Source organism: Mauremys mutica, chromosome 4 (genome assembly GCF_020497125.1).
Source record: "Mauremys mutica isolate MM-2020 ecotype Southern chromosome 4, ASM2049712v1, whole genome shotgun sequence".
In the NCBI taxonomy this organism is placed as follows: Eukaryota; Metazoa; Chordata; order Testudines; family Geoemydidae; genus Mauremys; species Mauremys mutica.
This window is the reverse complement of record NC_059075.1, coordinates 106,239,765-106,264,838: the sequence shown is the minus strand read 5'-3', so window position 1 is coordinate 106,264,838 and position 25,074 is coordinate 106,239,765. Positions and strand designations below refer to the sequence as shown.

The window sequence follows — 25,074 nt, the reverse complement described above, 5'->3', positions numbered from 1 at the left end:
CTGATGTTTCTGACTTATTGTGCATTTGGGGCCTGAACCCATACTAGGATACGCAAGGCTGCTCTTGGCATAGAAACCTGAGTAGCCAATTCACCCAAAGCTACTCTGAAGAACAGAGGCCACTGTGCATGTCATAGAGTGTTGTGCAAGACTTGTCACATTACAGATGACAGGAAAAGTGGACAAGTCTGAGGTGGAGAATGGGTGAATCAAGGCACTTATGAAGGTACTGCACATGCTGTATGTCTAACCATGCAGTTAGGGAGGGATTTGGGAATCTAGCAGGTACATCACCTCCAGACAGGAGAGGCTACCTTCAGAAAGTTTTCCCCCCTGAGGTCTAAAGACATTGCATTTCCCAAACCTCATTAGGAGTGACTGAGAGAAACTCTCAAGTCTTCTGCTGTAGGGTGCTCTGGGTTGAATAGTGAAGAAGAGGATTGAAACAAGATGTGGATTCAAATGTGTACAAAGATAAGGCACACATATACTTTGGTAACAAGTACAGTATAAGGACCTGATACACCTCCCATTCAAGTCCATGTGAGTCTTTCCATTAGTTTCAATTGGAGCTGGATCAGGCCCTACCTACCTACATATATTAGACAGCAGTAAAGCGTGTATTTCATACAAGTGGGGACCAGAGATACTTTGCCATTCCCTTCGCAGAGTCTCCTGAGAAGCACAGCTCTGAATTTTGGGCAATAACAACACTTATCTACTGGGAAGGTTTGAGACAACACAAAGGGAGAGAGTTGTGAGAAAAGAGTGAGAGGCTGTGGTTTGCTGAAAGTTAACATAATTCTGAATTAACAGTACTTGTGCTTTTTCTCTAGATTTATTACAGCAGAGCAGAGGTACTGAAACATTCTTCGACTTTCATTAACCTCTCTTTTCCCAGTAAAATTGGGACTGACAAGTTATTCAGTCATAACTGGCAGGTTTTCCAGAACTGGCACTGACCATGGCAGTTTCTCACAAACTCAGAGATATAAACACAGAGAAAAAAAATCACCATTTGCTAAAAAAGTCTGAATGGAAAATAATAATTTAAAAACATTAAATGCCATGACACTAGTCTAAATTCCTTTACTGTGGTAGTCAGAACAGTTTCTGATGTTTGCATGGTTATCTAAATATTGTATCAGATAAAAGAGCACTTTTATAAGAGAAGGCAGGAGGAATTATTCTCTTGGACTATGTTTAGGAATGTAGGAGTGCCTGATAAATGCTTTAATGTTTACAATTCAGCAAAGACACATTAAGAACCAATGAAAAAATCATGGAGGGTTGGGAAAACTGGAGGTTGGTAATAATGGTCCCTGCAGCACTGTACCCCATTTTCCCAGTTCTATGGGTCCAAAGTTTGTGTTGGGGAAGGGGACAAGCCACAGAAGTTCCCATGAAAAGAAAATACAGCCTGGAGTTTCATTAGCAAGGCAGGCAGCCAGGGCCGGCTCCAGAGCCCAGCGGGGCAAGCACCCGCCTGGGGCGGCCCTTTCCCGGGGGGGCGGCAGGCTGGGCCGGCGGACCTGCCGCAGTCATGCCTGCGGGAGGTCCATCGGAGCCCCGGGAGCAGCGGACCTGCTGCAGGCATGACTGCGGAGGGGACGCTCGGCCGGCGGCTCCAGTGGACCTCCCGCAGGCATGACTGCGGACGGTTCGCTGGTCCCGCGGCTCGGCTGGACCTCCCACAGGCATGCCTGCGGCAGCTCAACCGGAGCCGCCGGACCAGCGAACCGCCCGCAGCTGCGGGAGGTCCAGCCGAGCCGCGCGACCAGCGGACCCTCCGCAGTCATGCCCGCGGGAGGTCCGCTGCTCCCGCGGCTCGGGGGCACCTCCCGGGCATGACTGCTTGGGGCGGCCAAATTTGTAGAGCCGCCCCTGCAGGCAGCACTGTAGGAAAGAGATCTTTATTGAGCATGCCTAGAGGTCAGTGTTGTATGCAGAGAGGCCTGCATTTATTCCATAGCATCCTGGCCCCCAACTTGCATTCCTGAGCTCTAGAGATGTCACTTACCAACTAGGTCCTCCTGAAACCAGACCCTCTTTCACCAGTCCCACTCATTATACTATATTTGCGTTTCTGGGGGCAGCTGTGACTAGGGAGAAGATGAGGTAGCCCTGGCCTACTGAAGCTCTCTGGTGAGGGATCAACTATATTTTGTGGGGAGCAGCATATCATGGGGAAGTGGAAACAGACTATGGGACAATCAAGGGAATCCTCTTACAGGCTCCCTTATGCAAGAGGGGATGATGTGGGTCCCCTAAAACAGTGGTTCTCAACCACGGGTACATCAACGCAACTGGGTATTTGCCTAGTTTTACAACAGGCTACATAAAAAGCACCAGTGAAGTCAGTGCAAACTAAAATTTCATACAGAAAGTGACTTGTTTTACACTGCTCTATACACTATCACTGAAATATAGGTACTATATTTATATTCCAGTTGATTTATTTTATAATTATATGGTAAAAATGAGAAAGTCAGCAATTTTTAGTACTAGTGTGCTGTGACACTTATGTATTATGTCTGATTTTGTAAGCAAGTAGTTTTTAAGCGAGGTGAAACTTGGTAGTACAAAAAACAAAAAAGACTCCTGAAAGGGGTACAATAGTCTGGAAAGGCTGAGAGCCACTGCTCTAAAACCAAGCTGTCTTTAGAACAGGATGCTTTAAAAACAAATAAATAAACAAACAAACATTTTAACTTCGAATCTTTACGCATTTTCCATTAAGTCTTTGTAAGTGCCCTGTCCCTATCAAACATTTGTTGGATAATGATGACTAACATGTTCATTTAATAAACACACACATACTTATTTTGTAGCAGTAGGATGGACTTTTAAACCATTTAGATATGAATGACTAGTAAAGTAGCCCTGAATGTGAATACTAGTCCCCCTGGGATGCCAAGACGCTGGGACTGCTTTTTCAAGCCTGACACGGATGGGGCATCATTCTAACTACTGTATATTTCGGTGTTTTATAATCCAGCAGCCACTGCCAGAACTGACAGGTGCAGAGCCCCAGCACATATGATGCTACCACTGGAAAAAAAAAAAACCCACTGAGCTACCCAGGAGTGCTTTGGATAAAGTCATTGAAATAGCAAACTGGCACATTTTGAAAGCAATCCATTTTGAGTAGACCTGGCTTCCCTCCGACACCAATTAATAGCGACACAAAATCCTTGACTGCTAAATGTGGAGATTCTCCCCATTGAATTTACACTTAATAACATCTCTCAAGGCTAAGCAATCTCTAGGAAACATGACACATTTATCTCGGGATTATGTATGCTGTTTCCCATTTTGGAAAGAGCTTCTGCTCAGCTGTATTTTGAGGATTGTTTGGAACCACATACAATATGTACGTCTCCTGTTTTCCCCCAGCACCTTTGTGGTGAATGTAGCTTTGTAACTGCTGTCATTTTGTTTTCTGTGTACTGCACCTCGAAAGGCCTAGGAACTTCTCTTGGCTGAGGCAGCTGCCATTTTGTGAGGCCGCATGTTATTGAGCTGACTGCTCCTTCACAAAGACTTTACTTTCGTTCTTTCCCCTTACTTTAAAATAAAAGGCATTCCAACTGAAATAGACTCATAGACTTTAAGGTCAGAAGGGACCATTATGATCATCTAGGTCTGACCTCCTGCACAATGCAGGCCACAGAATCTCACCCACCCACTCCTGTAACAAACCCCTAACCTATGTCTGAGTTATTGAAGTCCTCAAATCGTGGTTTGAAAACCTCAAGCTGCAGAGAATCTTCCAGCAAGTGACCCAGGCCCCATGCTGCAGAATGTATAGTTGCTTTTTTTTTTAATCTAGAAAAACAGAACTCTCATTATGTTCACTTCAATAGTATGTGCAAAAAGGCCACAAACAATCCAAACCTAAACCACTCCCACCTTTACCACGTAAGGCACGTCTCCCTGCCCGCAACTCGCAGTTCCAGCTGTTTGTTCTGCCCTTCTGGATGGACATGGCACATTATCATCTCCATCAGTTCCATCTCCTACTATTTTCAACCCTGTCAGCATAGCTGGTGCTATAACTGAGCTCTAACCCTGTCTCCAGTGCCATAATTTCTGTATCATTAACAGCCATTTGGATTTGAGAGGAAAACATTATGGTAGTTTCAGACTTAGGCTTACATATCTGCCAACATTTCAGAGCTATAAATAGGGATATTTGGGGAGAAAAATAGGGATGCAGCTTTTAATTCCATTGAAATACTGTACTTTGGGAATAAGGGAGCTTTCTGGAAAGACGGCATGGAAAATTATGAATTCACGGCAACCTGTAAACTACAGAGAATAGAGTTAATGCTAGGGATTTTTTAAATGCCTTAATGCCTTATTTTCCAAGCACAAACATTTGCTCACTTCTTTTTTGTTATTGTGGTCACTCTTACTTGCTTTCTACTGGGGATAAATGCAACAAGCAGGCACCATTGCAGCACATAATTAAGAAGCTACTTATGAAACGTGCTGCAAGCCTTATTTGCATTCATTTGAACCATTTACCAGTCTTTTACTGAAGCTGCGGATGGCTGGCACCTTCCTCGCAAGCAAGGCGTGTTTGGTTTAAAAATGGAATATTCAAATGCCACAATTTGTAGGACAGAATTTTTTTCTTGATCTTTTTATTGCCTGCAGACCGTCAGCAGATAATTAAAGTGCTGGAAAAACAGTAAATGAAAGTGAGTACAGAAAATAAAAAACTTGTATTGCCTCAGAACAAACCAACTGTCCAGCCCCTTTCCAGGAAGGTACCTCAGTCTTCTGCAAAGGCTCTGACTTACAGCTCTTGGTAGATAAACAACTGAATTGGACCTCCTCATATGATAACATGGATAAAAAGGGCTAACACAGTCCTTGGATGCACACTGGGAGAATACTCAGCAGGAATAAGAAGATGATATTATCTCGATATGTGGCATTGACAAGTCCATGGCCAAAATACTGTGTGATGTTCACTCTTTAAAAACCATGCTGAAAAATTGGAGCAGGTTCAGAGAAAAGCTACAAGAATAATTCAAGATCGGTGAAACACTTTACAAGGAAAGACTTAAGGAGTTCAACGTATTTAGCTTATTGAACAGAATGTTAACAGGCAACATGATCATGGTCTATAAGTACATACACGGGGAAAAGTTGTTAGATAGTAATGGGCTCTTTAAACTAGCAGTCAAATATCCCATGGCTGAAAATTAAAGCTAGAAAAGGCCAAACTGGAAATAACGTGCATATTTTTAATAGTGGGGATAATTAACCACTGGAACATATTACCATGTGATGCGGAATTAAAGTAGGATGTGTTCCTAAAACAGATGGTTTAGTTCAACCACAAGTTATTGAGTTTTATGCAGGACATGCTGGGTGAAATTCTATGGCCTATGTTATGCAGGCAGTGAAACAAGACGATCGTAATAGCCTCTGACAGTTTTAAAAGCTATTATATTACTTTTGAGAAACACCAGTTCAAATATGGGAGTTCTAGCCTTTCTATTGGTTCTCATTCATTTACAGGGAAAGCATATAAATAGAGTACAATCCTGAGCTCTATAACTCCATTCTCAGGCACAGTTAAGCAGTGCATATAACTCATTGCAAAACAACTGACAGAGCACTCAGTGACGAGGAGGGAGTACTGCTAAAATGGCTGAACATTCCTAGTCCTGTAACACTACATGTATTCGCCACTACCTCTGTTGAACTGTTCCATTTTAAAATTATGCCACAGAAAAACTGCTTTTTAACTTTTTTTATTGTTTCATTTGCTATTATGCATTCCAGTGCTTCATAATAAATGCTATTGTTATTTACAATATTGAGTGTCTCATCTGCAGTGTACCCAGGATACACTCACTCAGCCATAGGTCTACAGACAGCACTAGAAATTGTCCACGAACCAACCTTTAATACAAATCTCGGTCTCCTGAGGGCACCAGATATATTTATAATTACACCTCAACTCATTAAAGAAATGTTATAAAAGCTAGTTTGAAATGTATTTATTTAATTCTCCATTTAGTTTTTACTCACAAGTTTAACAGAATTTATGTACCTGAAGATTTTATCACTAGCTTGAGAGAGAGAGCGCAACAAGTGTATTGTGATGTGAATATCTTGAGCAGACTAAGGATGGATGAATCAGCTGCAACAAGAGGAGACCTGAGCTTTCACTCAGTCCACACAAAAAAACACTGAAAGTCAACAACCCAACAAAACATTTGAATAACTTGTTTTTCCTCCTTACTTTTAAATGGCAAATATCTCTAATCTAATTTAAGTTTATATATATGGCCCCGGCCTTTCCAATACCACAGTATCTGAGCATCTCTCAGGTATTTGTGGATTTACTCTCACAACACCCAAGTGAGGTAGATCTGTTTTCTATTTTTTTTTAATGGGGAACTAAGGCATAGAAAGAAGAAGTGATTTGCCCAAGGTCACAGAGGAAGCCTGTGGCAGAGCCAGGAACTGATAACAAATCTTCTAAATCCAAGGCTGCTGGCTTACCCTCTTCACTCCGTCTGGGACCACATCTACTAAATATGGTGAGGAAAACTATTCTTGGGATATTTCCAACCCATCTAGAAGCAGATCTCAGAAGTATCACAGACAAGCATATGACTACAAGCTTTCCATACAAATATTGCAATCCAGAGAATTTAGGACAAGGATACCAAACTTTTGGTCCTTATCTGAACTGAACCTCTGAGCTTTTTGAAGTTCATCCAGGGCCAATATGGACCTCATAGTAATTAGGTGAGAAGATTTATATTGCTTAAACTTTTTTAGTCTGGGAACTGAAATGCTCAGCAGATTAGTAATGAACTACTGAGCCTTTCACCTCTAGGTGACTGGTTCAAATCCAGTCTGGTGGCAGTCTGTGTGAAATAAGGGAGTGTCCCGAGTACAATTCCTAGAAAACTAGTGTCCGTATCATGAACATCACCATGGATCAAGTTAATGGCAGTCCTGGCAGAGAAGCCAAGTAATGAATGGGCATGGAGAACATTGTAATCCAGTAACTCCTCACTTAACATTGTAGTTATGTTCCTGAAAAATGCAACTTTAAGTGAAACAATGTTAAACTGATCCAATTTTCCCATAAGATTTAATGTAAATGCGGGGGGGTTAGGTTCCAAGGAAATTTTTTTGGGGGGCAGACAAAAGGCGTTATATACTGTACTGTACTGTGGTGGGGAGGTGCCCCTGGCTTACCCCACACAGGCACAGCCCGCTGCAGACAATGAGGCAGGCAAGGATGCTAGGAAGCACCTTGCACAGCAGCAGCTTCCCCCCAGAAGAGCAGGTGCTTACTTGGCCGGGAGATGCTCCAGGCCTGCCTCTTCCAGTCCCTGCTCCATTCCAGGCCCACCTCTTCCCACCCCCACTCCACCTCCTCCCCGGAGCGCGCTGGGTCCTCGCTCCTCCCCCTTCCTCCCAGTGCTTCCCTGCTGCCAAACAGCTGTTTGGAAGCACTTGGGACTTTCTGCGAGGGAGGGGGAACAGCAGAGATGCAGCGCTTCCCCACTCCTCCCCCTCCCACCACCAGTGGCGGATTAACAGTTAGTGGGGCCCTGTGCTCAGCTTCATTTTGGGGGGCCCCCCATGGGGGGAGCTTTCTCCCCCATTTTTCATTCTTTTTTCTCCATTCTACTCCTGGGGCTTAGGGCTGGAGGTGCGGGGCCTGGGGGGGGACTTAGGGTGCGGGGTCTTGGAGGGGGCTCAGGGTAGGGGTGGGGGGTCTGGGAGGGAGTTAGGGTGCGGGATGGGGCTCAGGGTGGGGGGTCTGGGAGGGAGTTAGGGTGCGGGGTCTTGGAGGGTGCTCAGGGTGGGGGTGGGGGGTCTGGGAGGGAGTTAGGGTGCGGGAGGGGGCTCAGGGTGGGGGCGGGGGGTGTGGGAGGGAGTTAGGGTGCGGGAGGGGGCTCAGGGTGGGGGTGGGGGGTCTGGGAGGGAGTTAGGGTGCGGGAGGGGGTTCAGGGTGGGGGCAGGGAGTTAAGGTGCAGGAGGGGGCTCAGGGTGGGGGCTCAGGGTGGGGGTACGGGAGTTAAGGTGCGGGAGGGGGCTCAGGGTGGGGGTACGGGAGGAGGCTCTGGGCTGAGGCAGGCAGGAGGTGCAGAGCACTTACCTGGGGCAGCTCCTGTTGGGTGCAGAGGGGTGTGCAGGTGGCTTTGCACAGTGCGGCACCGCCCCCATGGTTGTGATGCTGGGAGCTGCAATTCTGGGAGCTACCCTCCCCCAGCCCCGGCAGGCAGGGCCACCCAGAATGCAGGGGCTTTAGGGGCTGCAGGGCCGTGGGCTAAGGGGGCCCCAGGGCCCTGGCCTGCAGGTCTAAAGCCCCTTTCGGAATGCAGCCCTGCGAGCACGGGCCGGAGGACTCAGGGAGGAGCAGGGGCAGCTGTGCAGCCAGCGGCCAGAGAGAAGCGGCGCTTTCCCCTTCAAAGCCCCTGCGTTCCGGGTGGCCCTGCCTGCCTGTGGGGGTGGGGGGCAGCTTCCCCGCTTCCTCCCTCCCCTCTCCCAGAAAGTCCTAAGCGCCGCCAAACAGCTGTTTGGCGTCAGGGGAAGCACTGGGAGGGAGGAAGGCAGGGGGAGGAGGCGGAGAAGAGGAACGTGTGCAATGCTCCCTTGTAAAGTAAGCCAAACGACGTTATAAGGGAGCACTGCACAACTTTAAAGAGCATGTTCCCTAATGGAGCAGCGACGTAACTTCAAAACAACATTAAGCAGGAGGACGTTAAGTGAGGAGTTACTGTAATGCAGAGACAAGATACTGTGGTGATCTGCACACTAGAAGTATCAAAGGTTGACAGACAGAGGAGCAGTCCATGTGCTCCCAATGACTACTTAAGCTCAAAAAGGGTTGAATGAAATTTCCCCCAAGTAAACATTTTTAACAACATGAAGAACTAGGCTGCATTTGCAGCAGTTCCTACATCAAAAAACTTAGAACTGAGTTCCTGCCATTTATACTAAACATGAAATACAAAAGCGTATTTGGGATGCAATAACCTGTGATTTAAAAAAAATATAGTTGTGGTCTAAATTGTGATTTGGATTATGCAACCACACAAGGGAATAAAGGATGGGTGGGGTTCTTTTTCCACCTACATCTCTTTGTAAGTTACCTGGACCTTGAGTTCAGCTACACAGGCCTGCAGTGACTACCTAGTTTCCCAGACAAAGCAGATGGTTGGGGACCGGGAGTGGGGGAGAAGAGAAATGAATGGAGCCAACCAAGGCTATACCACCAGCTGTGCTGGAATAGGGGGTCAAGGTGTTGTAACTTTCAACAGCAAATTACAGCTTCCCCTGGAGCAAAGGGGAAAAAGGGAGGGAACTGAGCCTCAGAGATGCCTCTCTGAGGGTATGGCTACACTTGAGAGTTGCAGCGCTGGGAATTACAGCGCTGGTCATCCAGCTGTGCAGGGACAGCGCTGGTGTGTGGCCACACTCACAGCTACCAGCGCTGCAGTGTAGCCACATTTGCAGCATTGTTGGGAGTGATGCATTATGGGCAGCTATCCCAGCGTTCAAGTGGCAGCAACGTGCTTTTCAAAAGAGGGGGGTGGGGTGGAGTGTAGTGTGACAGGGAGCGGGGGAGAGAGAGAGAAAGAGTGGATTTTTGGAGCCAACACTTGTGTATCGGCTCCCTGACTTGCAAAATCAGAAACTTTTTCCGACCCCTTACTCTTTAACTGCAAAAGCCTGCAGACCAGATAAGCAGCTGCCGACTCCCTTTCTCGCTGCTGGTCAAGCAAAAAGCAAACACTCAACCCCTGTGAATCACGCAGGGAGGGGGATATCTCATTTGATTGTTCACAGATTGATCACAGCAAACAGGAGCTGTTTGTTTTTTTAGATAAGCAGCCCGGAGCCGCGTTCACAACAAAACAAAGAGAGGCTGCATAACAAAACAAAGGGAATAATTTAGTTAAAATCATTCTGGGATATCTCCTAATACCCTGGAGGCCAATAACAGCGAAGGTGTGTGGCCACACTTTACGACCAGTGCTGCAGAACCAGCGCTGCAATGCTTATTCCCCAAGCAGACCCAGGTGTACGGCCAGCACTGCAGCCAGGGAGTTGCAGCGCTGGATGTGCCCTGCAGGTGTGGACAGTTACTAATTGCAGCGCTGGAAAGCCTCCACCAGCGCTGCAACTCTCAAGTGTAGCCATACCCTGAGGCAAAGTGCTTCCTGAAGCTATTCCTGGGACAGCACTGCATATGCAGCACCTCTGCTTTTGGGCTGTGCCTGAAGGTATAATCTAACCCTTTAGATCTATTTCCAAAGCCATTTTCACTTTGAGTGCCTGGTGATTTCCCTTTAAAACCTGCCACCTCCCTAGGGCAGAGCACAAAGTTTTAAAAGCAAAAGCTATGTGATATCTTTTGGGAATCAGTGTTGCAGTTTATTAATGGGGAAACTAAGTCCCACACTGGTCCAGGTATGCTTTCACAGCTGGAGAAAAGCACAATGTTCTCCTTCCTTTTCCAGCCTTGGCTACAGTAATACAGCACAACTATTCAGTACCCTCATCATGGAAAGGCCCTCTCAATTTAGTACTTAATATAATTATGGCAAATTAAAAATGTTTAGAAAAGGAAACTGTTTTCTTTCCAGAGCTACTACTTTACCTCTCTCAAACCCTGTCACTTGAAAATGGGCCTACGTATTTAATAGTGTGACCTTTCTTTCTTGTTTCCGCTCAGTGAGTAGACAACTCAGACGTTAGCATGGAGGAGGTTTAAATTCTATTTCTGAATTTAATGTTACATGTCCAAGGGATAACTAGAGAATAGCAGCACAGTGTTCCCCACATAGAGCTAAGAAGGCTTCAGTTCCAACACCGAGACAGCTGTTAGAAGGCAATTTTCATCTCACTTGCATTTGCTCACATTGACCTCAGTTAAGTACATAGAATCATAGAACCAGAAGGGACCTCGAGGGGTCATCTAGTCCAGTCCCCTGCAGTCAAGGCAGGACTAAGTATTATCTAGACCATCCCTGACAGGTTTGTCCAACCTGCTCTTAAAAATCCCCAATGATGGAGATTCCGCAACCTCCCTAAGCAATTTATTCCAGTGCTTAACCACTCTGACAGTTGGGAAGTTTTTCCTAATGTCCAACCTAAACCGCCCTTGCTGCAATTTAAGCCCACTGCTTCTTGTCCGATCCTCAGAGATTAAGAAGATCAATTTTTCTCCCTCCTCCTTGTAACAACCTTTTATGTATTTGAAAACTGTTATCATGTCCCCTCTCAGTCTTTTTTTCTCCAGATTAAACAAACCCATTTTTTTCAATCTTTCCTCATAGGTCATGTTATCTAGACCTTTAATCATTTTTGTTGCTCCTCTCTGGACTTTCTTCAGTTTGTCCACATCTTTCCTGAAATGTGTCGCCCAGAACTGGACACAATACTCCAGTTGAGGCCTAATCAGATGGAGTAGAGCAGAAGAATTACTTCTCGTGTCTTGCGTACAATACTCCTACTAATACATCCCAGAATTATGTTTGCTTTTTTTGCAACAGCATTACACTGTTGACTCATATTTAGCTTGTGATCCACTATGACCCCCAGATCGCTTTCAGCAATACTCCTTCCTAGGCAGTCATTTCCCATTTTGTATGTGTGCAACTGATTGTTCCTTCCTAAATGGAATTATTTGCATTTGTCCTTATTGAATGTCATCCTATTTACTTCAGACCATTTCTCCAGTTTGTCCAGATCATTTTGAATTTTAATCCTATCCTCCAAAGCACTTATTTGAAGAAAGGATTCAAATTTGGCTACCAATAAAAATGTGTATCTTTGCAGTATGAGTAATTTCTGACTAATGATGTGATGTTAATGTGGTTTTCCTTCAAAAGATACAGGGTGATATCCTGGCTCCACTGAAGTCAATGGCCAAGATTTGACCCACAGTATCATTCAGTGAAACACAGAAGCCGAGAAGGGGATGGATATATGTAATATGTTTGTATGCCAGTTAACTGCATGATATTAAACTATAAGGGCTCAAAGGTCCTGCAAACCTTTATTCACATTTGTAGTCCCTACTTAGGGAAGAAAGCCCATTAAAGTCAATGAGACATTCCATGTGAATAAGATTTGTAAGACCGAACTCCATGCTAGTTGGTTTCTGCACCACAGAAGGCTGTGAAAATCCCAAAATGAGAACTTCCCCAGAAGCCCAGCCCATCTTTAAAGCAACTAACTTTACAGCACTATAGGGAAAAGTGATCATTTGCCTGGAAGCAGCTATCCAAGTGACATTCTGATACACGGTGAATTGGTGTTTTCATAAAGAAATAAAACATTGGCTTGTAATATTTGAACTGCTATTGGAAGTATCATTTTTGACACAGTACGTTGATACCTGTCATCATAAGAGGAAATGTCCTTATTGCTACCATTGTTCAACAGTTGAGGGAACATTACCTATAATTAGCAGTGGCTCTCTATTAACTACGCATCTTGTAGATAACAATGAGGTGCAAGTTAACACAATGCAATTACTTGAGGACAGCTTTATAGCAGAGAACAACATATTGTGCTTTCCTGGGAAGGGAAATTTCAAGCACTGCAGGGATTATTTTGGTTAAATTGCTTCTGCGTCACACCATCCATTTGTTGTATTTACAGCGTTGCTCACTTGCTTTTCTCATCTACTCCCTATCTACTTTATACTCCCTCATGAAGATGTACCTGGTCATAGAAAGGGCAAAATTGGAACAGTTGCACAATCTCTCCTCTTATCTCATCGACAGTCATTATCCTGTATTGGGATAACTTTACGGGGTTATTTTTATTAATTTGTGTTACGGTAGCACCTAACGGCCTCAACTGAGACTGAGGGCCCATTGTGCCAGGTACTGGACAGGCACACAGTATCAGACAGGCCAAGCCCCAAAGAGCTTATGTTTAAATACACAAGACAGACAAAGGCTGGGAGGAGAAACAGAGGCATGGGAAGCTGAAGTGACATGCCCGAAAACACACAACGGCTCCAGGGCAAAGCCAGGAACAGAACCCCAATTCCCTATCCACTCCCACACTGCCCTTCCAAGGTCTGAAAGGTTCTTCACAGAAAGAGCCTCTTCAAATCCCAGAACAGCTCACCACTCAGAAGAGCAGGGCCACTACACCTACACTGATGGGGGGTTTCTCATTAACCATCCATTTCCTCCCTTGTGTTAAAGCCAAAACTTGAACATTAATTCAAAATAAATTGTATTAGATGCATGATCCATTTTTTGTTGTGGGTCTGTACAGCACCTAGAACAGTCGTGGTTCATGACTGGGGCTCCTAGGTGCTACCACAATATAAATAAATAATACATAATGATAATAGTGTAGTCAACAGACCTTTCCATGAGTCCAGGCCAGGATTTAGGGAGACAGTGTGTGGTGATATTAGGCAGAGCAGGATGTATTTTCTTCATCTGGGAGCTAGAGAATCAGAAAGAACTACAGGATCTGTCTGAATGTCTACACTGCAAAGAAAAGCTGACAGCACAACGTCTGAGTACAGGTCAACTGACTCACGCTTGCAGGCTCGGGTTGCAGGGCTAAAAATAGCAGTGTAGACATTTGGGCTCGGGCTGAAGCCCAGGCTCTGAAACACTGCTATTTGATAGCCCTGCAAGCCTGAATCACCTGACCTGGGCTCTGAGACTCAGTACCATGGGCTTTTTATCACATTGTAGACAGAGGCTCTGTGTCCAGCAAGCCTGACTGAACAAACCCCTTTTAGATTCATTCCAATCAAATTCTGTCTCTTCTCCATCATGAGGGGCATTATAAATAGTGTAAAATAGATACAGTGAGCCAAGTTAACTGGATTTACATCAGGCAGGAAAACTGGTCCATTATAATCAGAATCACAAACACAAATGTTGTGCTTTTCCAACCCCAAACACCCATGTCCCTCTCTGGACTGACAATAGTAGAAATCTGTTGGGAATGCAGCTCAGATTATTGGCCTGGCCTGCTAATGCTCCAACCAGAATGAGATGAATTCAGTGTTTGGAGAAACCCTTCATAAACCAAGTAAGGAGTTTCCCCTTTAAGAGATTTTTTTTTTAAAGCTGATGTTGTTCAAAGCTGAATTGACTTTGACTCACATCTAAAAGAAAAAGGTCACAGAATCAAAAGAAATCCACATATAAAAGAAAAAGGTCACAAACTTTTTTCCCACAGTGAAGAGGGAGAAAGGTTCTTAATATCAGTAACAGACTTACAATACAGTGTGGGGTTTCCTTTTAAAACAACATGGCAAGAGAAAGCTGAGAGATTAATCTTATAAAATGTATATCTGTTCTACTTGTGCCTATGCCAGGAGCTTATCAAAAGGAACCCACTAGTCCAGTAGTAACTCCAATGGTAATTTCACATCAGACTTCCAGGGATTCCAAGGATCATTCAGCAGCCTTTCCTCAGTGAATTGCAACACATTAGCTAAGATATTAAAAAGCCTTGGATCCTTAGGGTCACATCCCGCTTCCTTAGAAAAACGATTCAGGGTATGTGCCAGACAAATTTTCAAGACAGGGAGAAATTGTTCCTTCTATTTTGCCAAGATTTCCCACAGTGACTAATAGCTAGCCACACCATGCAGTACAGCAGAGTTCCCTAACTCTAGTGAATGAGATGTGTAAATTGTTTACCAAGAGACTAGAGGCCTGTGTCATTACAATCAAAGAAAAGAGCTGCCACACTGGCTTCTGATTTATTTTATTTATTTATTTATTTTGGTGTGCTTTCACTGGCACTTAGCTACAGGTAACAAAAATCACGACATCTTTGTAGCATTGAAGAAAACCCAGCAGCTACCGGAGCTTCTACTGGTGCTGCGTTAGTGTGGGTGTAAAAAATATTTTTAGATTAATCTTGACTTTCAGTCTGAAAAAATAACCAGCTAACAGCGTTCAGATTGTTATCTCAGGATTTTATTTACATGCATTCCTCGAAACTACACATGCTGATCGCTGCTTTTAGCCACATTCTAAATCAAGGACTCTTCTGATGCAGAAGTTACGCAGATAGTTACCACCTTCTGTATCTTTATTTGGGGAGGAGGGTGCTAATTAAGGGAAGAGTTAATTGAAGAAGGATGGGTTTATGGTTAAGGCAATTGATTGGGACTCCGGAGATCTGAATTCAGCTCCCAGTTTTGCACCATACTTCCTGTGTGACCTAGGACAAGTCTTTTAATTGTTCTGTGGCTCGATTCCCCATCTTGTAAAATAAAGATAATAATCCTTCCTTTTTGCTCCCTTTAGTCTGTCTATTTATGTATGCTCTTAGGACAGAGATTGTCTCTTGGGCTATAGCCACACCAGAGAGCTTACAGCAGCGCAACTGTACCACTGTAAACTCACTAGTGTAGCCGTTCTAAGCCCATGGAAGAGAGATATCCCATCGACTTAATCTATCCCCAACAAGTGGCAGTAGGTATTTGGTGGGAGAAGCTCTCCCGCCAACATAGCGCTGTCCACACTGGTGCTTAAGGTGGTGTAACTTATGTTGCTCTGAGGGGGAGGGGTATGGCTTATTCACATACCTGAGCAACATAAGCTATACTGACATAAGTGGTAGTGTAGACATAGCCTTACTATGTGTATATACATCTCCTAGTACAACAGGGTCTGAATCTCAGCTTGGACTTCTAGGCACTAACAAGATGCAAATAATCTAATTACTATTATTTATTGGGGGGGATTTTTATAGTAAATGTATTTGATTCTTCCTCTTTAATTAATCAGTACTGAGCTCCATAAGCGTACCAGTGATTGTCGATGCTAATTAAGGCTACGTAATATTTGCAGTCTTAACACTCCCATTCCGGGGCAGATTGCAGTGTGTGACTTTTATTCAGTAACACAGATACTATATCATTCAAATGGAAACTGAATTGCTGCAAAACTGTCACTACACTAGAGTTGATTTACAAAAGGGCAGAGTTTTGTTTTGAATATATTTCATAAAAATTGAGAAGCCTCCTTTAAGCACCAAGAAAACGTTATTGATCTTGGCTCATAGCAAAGAATCACAAGAGATTTTCATATCTTAGAGAGCGAAAAACTGCATAAGAACAACCTGCACCCGTCAAAGGTGCTGTACCATGAATATTATATTTTATAACTGGAAAAAAAAAAGAATCTCAAGCTAAGACTTTTTACATGTTAGTTTTCAGCCCAGAGCAAAGTTTTGTCTCCACATTACAAAGCCCACAAACCGAAGGGAGTATAATGGAAATATTGACACAACCTCCACTATAGCTATACAAACATAACACAAATACTCTGAGATTTCAGAGCACTCCAAAGGGAAAGCTCCATCTCCAGAACAATGGGTACCTTTTAGTTTCTCTTTATCCACATTGCTAATTAAACAAGTAGCCTGGCAATTCTGCCTTGGAAAAAAATCCTCTTTCATCCTTTGTGAAGGCCTGAAGTCATGCAGAGGCAACATTAACAAACATACCAGTCAGTATCTGGATCCAAATAAAAGTACTATAAAAGGCCTTCAGACAGTATGTGGGAATAACTGATATAAAGTCTTGGTCCCTGGATCCATCTTTAATGAAGCATTCTAAGTCTGGATATGTTATTTCAGGATTTTTTGTTTGCATGTTCTCTCACTTGGAAGCTGGGCAGGGAGGAAAAAAATGTTGCATCCATACATCTTTTTGGCTCCTGCCATCTGCAAAATGGCAGCCTACGGAAATGTTTGAAACAGCCTTGTCAGAATGCTGGCTGGAAATTTACAGTATGCTAAAATGTGTCAAATTATCATCATGGCAGCAGAATGTGAGTAGTAAACTTTGCAGTCAGGAAAACTGTACTTCAGGAGAGTAACTGATTAACAGAGATTCAGAAGCGAGAATTAGGAATGTTTATAAAGTGGACACCAAGATGGCAAAATCAAGGCAGCATGCGTTTCTGCTTAGTGGAACTTTGTTCTCTGGGGTCTCCACTTTAGGAGCTCATCCTACAGAGCAACAGACAAAACGTGGGAAGGTTTGGAAGTGCTGAGCCCTATTCCTTAAGTGCTAAGAAACTTAGCTCAACAGCTGCCCAGAGTGTGCTGAGAAGAGGGTGAAATTCAGCCACACCATTCTGAGCCTCTTACTTTCCCACAAAAATCCAGAGGAATGTCAAATGGCCAGAAAGAACATGTTGGTAGGTGAGGTTGGGTGAGCCTGGTATTTAAGTGCAGTCCCATGCATTTCAGTTAGGTACACAGCAACCACATTGCTCCACAAAAGTTACTACAAACTTCACGTCTAGTACCTTCTTGTAGCAGTGTGTGCTCAGTGTCAGGAGTCACGCATTCTGGAAACTACGATGCAAATCCCAGCACAGGCAGTCTAAAGAGCACCAGCCAGGCGTAAGAACAGCCTCAGTTGGAGACACGAGGGTAAAACAGGCCACCGTAATTCCTTTCCAAACAGACACATTCTGATTGCCAACTGCCATTTCTTAAGATATATCTTGTTTTCCTTTATAATCTCCTTAGTAACCACTGCAGGAATGTATGCACACCTGAAATGTGCTGCAAGAGACATCTCACCACGGAAAGTGGAGCCATGAAAAACAGCAGTTTTCACTGAGCAAATCCTGTGGTAATGCACACAAGGCAGAGAGGCAACACTAATGAAGAAACCCCAAATTAGGCTTTTTGCCCTTTAACTCAGTGACTATAAATTGCAGATACAGTGGCTGGAACAGCTTTCTTCTGGCTTGGTGAATCAGAAGCCGGTAAGCACCATGCCCAGCATACGTGGTAGCGGCTTAATCTGTGCTGCCTCCTAGTTCTAGTTCCAGAGCTTGGCAGGATCTAGCCCTAGAAGAGTGAGGGCCTGGTCCAATAGCCACTGAAGCCAATGGGAGTCTTTTCATTGACTTGAATGGGCAATGAATGGATCACCTAGACAATGAGTCAGTCAAACGCTAAAACAGACTGATCTAACTAAATACTGTAGCATAATATAAAATAAGCAGGACTAAATACTATCCTGTCCTGCTCTTCAGGACAGGTAGTACTGATTTCAAACGGATCCCCCTGGGTATATTCAGGGTCTGAATGTGGCATTAGCCTGAAGGTACTGCAGATTCCAAACCATAAAAGCTTTTTCAGGGTTGTTCAGAGAAACTCATCCTCTCCTATGCTCTGTCCAGTAACGCGCCCTGTTAAACACACAGCCTAGTAATAGAAACTGAAATTCGGTCCCTCTCTCCCACTCAGCTCGTGATTCAGTGTTGCAATAAAACATATGGAAATTAAACGGAGAGGCCATAAAAAGAATACAGAAGCAAATCCTTCCCTCAGCTACGTTTGTGCAACCCACATTGAATAAATCATTCCATAATCTCAGTACATTTACACAGGACTCAGGTCTCCAAGTCTCCAAATGAAACCCAGATTAAGGTGCCTGTTTAAATCCTATTTTGCTGAACCAGACAGAGTTTATCCTTGCAGTCCATGTGGGAACCACAGGGATGTAGCCTCAAGCCAACAAAAGGCCAGGAATACATTGCAAACCCCACAGATTACAGACTCTGTTCAGATATTATCCTCCACCCTCACATTCATTCCAGGGTCCCTCTCACCAACAACGGCAGCGTGGCTGCCATTGCTTGCCCACTCCCAGTGCACTGACAGGGTTTCACCAAGCCTATAGGGAAAGCTCATTCTGCTCTGGGCAGCATTAATGTCTGAGCATTTTGGTGAGAAAAAGCCTACCTGTGGGGAGTGAGGGAAATAAGCTGCAAAGGGCAGCTCTCCCCAGCACTTCCCTTCTCCATTGCCTGGTCATTCCTTCTGAGGATGTGTGTGTCAGGGAGAAAGATGGTGGGGGGGGGGGGAAGGGCACCCCACAGAGGGGAGAATAGTGACTATGTGAACCTCTTCGGCTTTGTTCCCCTTTGCCCTATGCACTGGGATGAAATGTATGGGCCAGCGTGTTGAATTCAAGTTGGGTGACATGAATGTGTTGATGGTAAAGGTTAGCGATTTGCTAGTCCCACACTGACCTCAATTACTAGTTTCAGATTATACAGCAAGTTTAGTCTTCAAAAGCAATTGACAAATATAGGTCCTGATCCTCCAAACTATTAAACACATGTTTAACTTTAAGACCATTTACTTCACTGGGACTAGTGCTGGGTTTAAATTTAAACACAGGCTTAAATATTTGGATCAAAGCCATAATCTACCTACCCTTTATATTACAGGAAGTGCATTGAAAATGGGTCCCGCCAGCCAGACATAATGTATTTTTAAAGGAAACTATGTCACTTACAATAGCTCCCAATTCCTTTTGCCAAAATTGAGTCTGTTCAAATCCACCTCTACCTCTAGTATAAAGGTGCTCTGAGTGCCTGATTGATTAGTTGTTGGAGAAAGAGCTGAACTATTCTGACTTTTCACTGTTCCCACTGCTAAATCCCAAAGTGCAAGAAATGCACTTTAAAAACAGTAATGTGCTCTGTGTGTGCTGGCCTTGGTGAGCCGTTTCACAAAGCGTTAGTAAATTTAGCCACTACGCATTTCAGATCTGAAAGATTTTTGATTATTTCACTAGTTGAGCAGTCCAAGCTCTTCTAATGTATTTCACGTTGTCTCCTTGTGTACAGATATATAGATATAATTTTGTAGGTAGCTAGCCTGTGTTGTCAGAGAACAGGGTATAAACAGCCTGATTTTAAATGAAGAGCTATTGTAACAGTGGACCTTTAGGGTAAACTCATTCAGAAAGGAAACTATTCTCTTTTATATACAAAAGTGACAGCTAGAATGTGTACAAATTTCACTTTCAGCACAAACACAGCCTTTCCTAGGATGTAACAAAACTGTGATCTGGATAAACAGGAAAATTCCATGGTCTCCTGCTTATACAAATAGAACCACCATGGGGTACTGATTCTAAGAACAATTATATTCTCTGGCATATGAATGAAAACAAAAGCAAATGCATATAATTGTGCAGTCAGATAAGATCTCATTTAAAACAAAAAGAAAAGACTGAGTTGTTCCGTAATTATGTTCTTCTTAACACAGTGTCCCAGCTTTCAATGAGATTTTGTTTTCTTTTGTTTTCTGTATATCTTGACTCAGGCAAAATTCCTAGTGATTTCAATGGGGATCTTTGCATGAGTAAGGGATGACAATTCAGTCTCCACAGGAAATGAAACCTCAGTTTACCAAGTGTTTTCTTAGAAGTATGGCTTCTAATTGCAAGCTTGGAACTGTGGAAATTTTATTTTTTTTAAAGACAGCAGTGATGCTATGTTACTATGAATGAAAAAAATGCCACAGAAAAACAAGTGCAACATGCATTTAATGTGTGAAGATAATGGCACCATAAAGCAAGTATTGGTGCATTTCTTGTCTGATTCACTGAGGAATGGATACATTGTGCACGTTATATGCTGTCTAAATGGGCGCTATTATTATGGTCTATTGGATTTTTGTGAAGTGCAACTTAAATATTTGTACCTGTGCCCCAAGCAAAGGATGGGTAGGCATTTCAAAAGTAAAGTATTATACAAATTAATATTCCTGAGGCTTCTTTCCAAATGTTAATTTTCTGTCTGAGGAGGATTCCCATATTTTCAAAGAAATAGATCCCAATGAATGCTGACTGCTCCATTGTGTGGGTGCATTTCTAGAAACGCAGACTCTGAATGTGACGTTGAGTTCACAAGGATTTAACTGTTAGCATTGTCAGGATTCGGTTATTACTACTGCATTAATAAAGAGCGGCGAGACTGTAAAATCTAATCTTCAATAGCACAGGTATTGTTCGCGGGGAGAAGGAAGATCTGCCAGTTCTCAAGCCATAAGAAATCTCAGCAATCTCAAATGCACACACATACACACATTTTCGGCCAGCAGAAAGGATGCCTTACCTTCTCAGAGCGCAATCCCTGACAGCTCGGACCGACAGAGCCACTGCCCCAAATCCTGCCGGAGATCAGTGGAGCAAATTTCCCATGTCCTTACTGCGTCCTCCTCACCATAGTAAAAAGTTCCTCTCAACACATCGCCACCGGGTGTCTGACATGATGCCCAGCTCGGTTGTGGCTGCCAGCCTCCCTCCCCCGCTCCTGGATTTAAAGATCCTTATGTGGGGCCAGGCACGTTTCTCCTTCCTCCGAACTGTCACCGTCACCAAGTCTCCCCCATGCACGGCTCGGTGCCTGGTGGGCTGTGCTGTCAGTGGCAAGCAGCCCCTGCCTTTTGCAAGCAGTTGTTGCTTCCCTTGCTCCAACTCCTTCGGTCAAAACATTGGCTATTTACGCTGCCCCTTCTCGGGCCGATTCGGAGGGAGAGCAGCGGCAGCAGCAGAGAAACACAGCGCGAAGGAGAAAGGCATTTACATTAGAAAGCTGTACAGCTGTTTGAGGGAGTCTGCAGCAGGAAATACCAGAAGACTTATCCAACCACATTAGAAAAGGGGGGGGGGGGGGAGGAAAGGAAGCATATAAAACCTGGGCAAGGATCATCGAATCCTGGATTGGATTTTAACATTGTGTTTGCCCACTTTGATAATTGAATGGCGGGGGAGGGGGAATTACTTTACTTGAAAAACAAAAACAAGACATCAGGACCAGATAAATGTATAGCAACTATTTACCCAAGAGTGCCACAGACTTTATTACTCACAGAATGTGGAGTTTCAAGCACTCCAATAAACCTTCCTCTGCTCTCTCTTCCCCCAGAGTTTGAGATTTTCTTTCTCTTAGACGTTCAAAGCCTGCAGAACAGAAAATGGGAGCAGGCTTACGCAGACAAGGGACATGCTACCCCCTATTGGACAATCAATCTCCAAAAGAGGCATTTAATTAAAATCTGAAACAACTGGGGAGGGGGGAGGCACAGGCTAAAGTAAAAAGAAGCTAATGGTGAAGGTCTTACCATGAACAATAATTTACCTTTGATTTACACACGGTTTTATGAAGTGGGTTTTAGCCCACAAAAGCTTATGCTCAAATAAATTTGTTAATCTCTAAAGGTATGTCTACACTACGAAATTACCCTGGTTTTACAGAAGTCGGTTTTTGGGAACAGATTGTATAAAGTCGAGTCCATGCGTCCACACTAAGCACATTAATTCGGCGGTGTGCGTCCATAGTACCATGGCTAGCATCGACTTCCGGAGCGGTGCACTGTGGTAGCTATCCCACAGTTCCTGCAGTCCCCGCTGCCCATTGGAATCCTGGGTTGAGCTCCCAATGCCTGATGGGGCCAAAAATTTGTCACAGGTGGTTATGGGTAAATGTCGTCAGTCAACCCTCCCTCCGTGAAAGCAATGGCAGACAATCATTTCGCGCCCTTTTCCCTGGATTGCCCGAGCAGACGCCATAGCACGGCAAGCATGGAACCCGTTCAACCTTTTTTCACTGTCACCGTATGTCTACTGGATGCTGCTGACAGACGCGGTACTCCAGTCCTACACAGCAGCAGCTCCTTGCCTTTGCAAGTTAGCAAAGACGGTGACCAGTCATACCATACCATCTGCTGCTTTGCAAGTTGGCAATGACGGTTACCAGTCATACTGTACCATCTGCTGCTGTCATGGGGGCTCCTGGTCGGCCTCTGTGAGGTTGGTCGGAGGCGCCTGGACAAAAATGGGAATGATTTCCCAGGTCATTCTCTTCTTTAAGTTTTGTCGAATGGAGATTGAGTGCTGCCTAGAATATCAGGCAAGCCTACTGACGAACCACAGATACAAGAGGCCGCTCCGGGTTAGAGCCCCAGACATCCCGCAGAAATGATGAGCTGCATGCCATTCTGGGTGCCCATACAACAACCCCACCCGTTGCTTCCCTCGTCCCCCACACCTCCTGGGCTACCTTGGCTGTTATCCCCCCATTTGTGTGATGAAGTAATAAAAAATGCATGAATTTGAAACAACACCAACTTTATTGCCTCTGCAAGCAGAGATCAAAGAGGGGAGGGGAGGGCGGTTGGCTTACAGGGAAGTAGAGTGAACCACCATTCTGCACTTGCTCAGCCTATAGTTGGACTGCTCCTTACTACTGTCCAGGCTTCATGAGCCATGGGAGCAAGGGGTAGGCTGGGGTAGGTGTTTTGGCATTTCATCTTTTGGAACGGAGTTCTGATAGCACGGATTCGTCTCCCCATACAGCAATCAGATCCAGTACCTCCCATACGGTCCATACTGGAGCTCTTTTTCGATTCTGGGACTGCAGGGTCACAGTGCTGATGAGCTCTTTATGGTGACCTGTGCTGATCAGCTCTCCACGCCGGGCAAACAGGAAATGAAATTCAAAAGTTTGCGGGGCTTTTCCTGTCTACCTGGCCAGTGCATCCGAGTTCAGATTGCTGTCCAGAGCGGTCACAATGGTGCACTGTGGGATAGCTCCCGAAGGCCAATACTGTCGAATTGCGTCCACACTAACCCTAATTCGAACCAGCAATGTCAATTTCAGTGCTACTCCCCTCATCAGGGAGGAGTACAGAAATCAATTTTAGGAGCCCTTTATGTCGACAAAAATAGCTTCGTTGTATGGACGGGTGCAGGGCTAATTCGATTTAATGCTGCTAAATTCAACCTAAACTTGTAGTGTAGACCAGGCGTAAGGTGCCACAAGTACTCCTCGTTCTTCTTGCTGATACAGACTAACACGGCTACACCAGTTTGAAACCAGTTTAACTAGTACAGCTTGAAGCTCTCTAGTCCGGCACTCTCTGGTCTGGCAACATCCGTGGTCTGGCATGATTTTATTTTCTGTTTTTTATGCTTTAGCTACTTATTTCCTTGTGCCAATACAGTAAAATTGTGTAACAACACTAACACTTTGTTATGAAGAGAGCCAGTAAGCCTTGGCTAGGCGGCGTTGCAAGAGTTGTTCCGTTTATTCGCCTCAGCGAGATAAAAATAAAAAGAGATCCGCTCTCTACAATATTGACCTCTCATGGTTTGGCAAATTCTCTGGTTAGGCACCGATCAGGTCTTGAGGGTGCTGGACTAGAGAGGTTCAACCTGTAGAATAACCCTGGTGGTGGAGGTCGTGTAATTAGCCTGTAACAGACGTAGTGGTGAAGACACAGCTTCAAGCTATGTGCATTGCGCATAGAAGCCATACACAGCCTGGTAGCAGCATCACCGAAAACTGGCCAAATGACACTGCCTGCCCAGTGCTATCCCACATGGTCTCCTCAGGATATGCAGTGAATCACACTCTGAGAACACACAGGAGTAGTGACAGAATGGCTATTTTTATTCCATCCAATGTAGAACCCTGATTCAGCAAAGCACTTAAGCACGTGCTTAAGTTTAAGCATATGAGTAGCCCCACTGAAGTCAGTGAGGTGGCTTACATTTTTAGGTTAAGCATGTTTGTGTGTTTCACTGAACTGGGACCTAAATGCAGCAGGGCATCCCCAGGAACAACAAAACCTTTTAAATACTGTTACTTAGCTTGTGAGTCAACAGACATATTACTAATCTACAGGCTTTCAGACACAAATGATTCCTTAAAGAACAAATGGAGATACTGACTTATTTTGCAGGGAAGTCAGCAAAGCTCATTGTCTTGAGAGACCTCAGCATCCATGCTATGACACCTCTGATGCTATGGCCCAAAAATCCATACTGGAATCCACTCTAGGTCTCCTACAAGCATTATCCAAATTTATGAATAGAGCTGGGCATACCCTATTCCTAGTCGGATTTCCACTGAATACAGAGGACACAAAAACCACTCCTATGTCAAGGACATAGGTACACATAAGAACTCAAGCCTCAGAGTAGGATGACAGAGTACCATCCTGGTCTACTTCTCATAGATCCCATCTTCTCAAAGAAATCTATGACCAACTGGCCATGTGGAAGATCTGGTGAAACCCTAGAAACATACACGGAGCACAGCTATAGTTACACAGACATATAAACACCACTCCTCTTCCCATCACCCCTGCAAATCACCATGGTTCTCTGATGATAAAGAAGGAGCAAAGGAAATGTGAACATTAATGATGGAAATCACAAGAAGAAACAGACTTCAGCTCAAGGCCTGC

General features: G+C 44.3%; 1 protein-coding gene across 2 annotated transcripts in view; it reads right to left on the bottom strand.

Annotated features, from left to right (window-relative positions):
* The window catches only part of OSBPL5 (oxysterol binding protein like 5), a 215,498-nt gene extending 194,107 nt beyond the window's left edge, over window positions 1-21,391 (bottom strand). For both annotated transcript variants that reach the window (XM_045015473.1, XM_045015474.1), the window contains exon 1: window positions 20,937-21,391. The gene's annotated coding sequence lies outside the window, so the exon portion shown is untranslated. The remainder of the gene's footprint in view (window positions 1-20,936) is intronic.
* Between the last annotated feature and the right edge of the window lie 3,683 nt (window positions 21,392-25,074).